The sequence below is a fragment of the Zingiber officinale genome, chromosome 10A (assembly GCF_018446385.1).
Source record: "Zingiber officinale cultivar Zhangliang chromosome 10A, Zo_v1.1, whole genome shotgun sequence".
NCBI classification, from domain to species: domain Eukaryota; kingdom Viridiplantae; phylum Streptophyta; class Magnoliopsida; order Zingiberales; family Zingiberaceae; genus Zingiber; species Zingiber officinale.
The window spans coordinates 37,615,467-37,618,277 of NC_056004.1; positions in this window are offsets into that span (position 1 = coordinate 37,615,467).

Here is a 2,811-nt window from a genome sequence, read left to right on the forward strand (position 1 = left end):
TTTCAAAGTCTAGAACATAGAGGTCATTCATAAGAGGTGCACTACAATAGAACATATCATTGAAATAAACGGAACAACATTTGTCCTTTATTACAAATGAAAAGTCTTTCTTATCCAAACAAGAAATAGAGATAATGTTCTTTGTCAAAGCGGGCACATAATAGCACTCTTCTAGTTCTAAGACAAGCCCAGTGGGCAAAGATAAAGAATATGTTCCTACAGCGACAACAACAACTCTTGCGCCATTACCTACTCGTAGGTCCACTTCGCCCTTTGTCAACGCTCTACTATTTCTCAGCCCCTACACATTAGTACAAATGTGAGATGTGCATCCGGTATCTAATACTCATGAAGAAAAAATAGATAGATTGACTTCTGTAACATATATACCTGAGGCAGAAGTCTCACTTCTCTTCCGTTTTAGTTCCTCTAGGTATACCTTGCAGTTCTTCTTCCCGTGTCTGGTCTCACCACAATGGAAGCAGGTTCCTTCCTTAGCAATCCCACCTTTGGGTTTCAGTGCATGAGTCTTGCCCTTGCCTTTGACTTGGGTCTTACCCTTACCTTTAGGCTTCCACTTGCCTTTGCCCTTAGACACCATTAAAATGGAACTAGGCTTTGCCTTCTTAAGGTTGAGTTCAGCAGTTCTCAACATGCTCAACATCTCAGGCAGTGGTTTGTCAATTTCATTTATGTTGTAGTTCATGATAAATTGACTATAACTATCAGACAACGATTGCAGAATAAGGTAAGTGGTAAATTCTTAGCCTAGTGGGAATCCCAACCTTTGTAGATTCTCCACATACCCGATCATCTTGAGCACATAAGGCCTACGGGACTTCTTTCTTGTATTTTGCATTGAAACAGTGCTTTAGAGATCTCAAATCTCTCATGTCTTGCTTGTCCTTGATATAGTTGTCTAAGGTGTTTAACCATATCATAAGCATCCATGTTCTCATCTTGCTTCTGGAGCTCAGAGTTCATGGTGGCTAGCATAAGGCATGACACATCTAATGCATCATTTTGATGCTTCTTGTAAGCATCCTTATTAGCTCTAATGGCAGTAGCGAGGGGTGCCTCAGGAATGTGTTGCTCTAGGACATACAATTTTCGTTCTTGCTTGAGAACTATTCTCAAGTTTTTGTACCAGTCCAGGAAGTTAGCTCCATTGAGCTTGTCCTTATCAAGGGTAGATCACAGAGAGAGAGTGTTCGACGTATTTGATGACATGGTTATCTACAACAACATAATGCAGAACTTAGTATCATATATCGATCATTTAATTAGGTCTTTAATTAAATGATTCTCCCACAGAATTGTAAAACTTGGTAGGAGAAAGTCATGGTTGTGGTTTTACCCACACTACTAGCTCCAATTCCAATCACAATAACATTCATATGAGACAAGACCCATATTATACCTCATCTTGAGTTAACTTTGGTTAATCTCCCAAGACTCGTATAATGTAGGTAGGCATCTTATACCAATTACATCAAATACAACTCTTGTATAGCTATATGAACAATACTATTTGTTCATTTGCCCATCTTATGAAATTCATACTATAGCTCATCTTGAGTTAGCTTTGGCTAATCGCCCAAGACTAGTATAATTTGAATTCCATCTTATGGGATATGCCTCTAAACTCTCATTCTAAATGAGACAACTTAGTTAAGTCGCACCCAAGTTTAATAGTCGGACATCACAATTGTCTTGTCGCACTCTAGCAATATAAATTGAGTCACTTTGCTTTGGCAAAACCTGACTACAATTGATCGAGCTAGATGTGAGTATTAAATTTTTGGTAGGCATAATCTAAAAGGAACTAATTATATATATTAAACATGTATCGAATACATCACAAAGCACACATCACACATATATGCATAAATCAAAACGTGACACGGTTATGACTCCCATAAACTATGATCTTTTCAAGCCAATGAGAAGGGCGATGAGTCCACCTAGGTCAAAGCAGCTTCTCCAAGTGCTCCCTTTGTCGCCGTGTGTTGTTGTCCTTCCTTCCTTCCTTCCTTTTTCACCCATCTTCCAGTAGACTAACTCCTTTTTAATTTGTACATTACAAAATCTAAAGAAACTCAATTTACATTCGAGTGTAGTCTAAAATTACAACTAGAATGAAAGGGATGAAGGCATGACATGCAGGCCGTATTATGAATTACAACAACACACATAACCACATAGGGGGTTCAAGGGCCATAACCATGTACCATGTTATATATATTCACAATATACCTACGACATAAATTTACTATGATTGCAATAACAAATTATGAGCCACAACGCCATTGCAATAATAAATTTTGCATACTCGTTTATGAGTTGCTGCCATGCTTGAGACCCTACTACCCTTAAGACCGACTATGTTTCGTTCCGAACAAAACACCTTTGGCCGAGACCTTGTTGATCACATACCAACTATGTTTCGTTCTCAACAAAATACTAATTTTTTGCTGAAACTCATAATTTTGCAGATTATAATAAACCTATCATTCTTTTCTATATCACATATAAAACTCTAAAACTTAGTATATCCCTTCGCAAGTGGCTTTTATACCAATGTAAGGAAATATGTTGCTAAACACGCAAACACACAGCGGAAAAACATATTTCCTCCAGAAGATCCATGCGAAGGGAAACAAAAATTATATACTAAGTTTATATCTAAGAACATGATAGAGTATACCTTTGTTGCGTGCTCACGGACTCCCGACGGCTCGGATCTCAGCACGAATACACGCTTGCGCCTCTATGGTATCCACACAAACAAGGGTTTGTTTGTCTCACAAA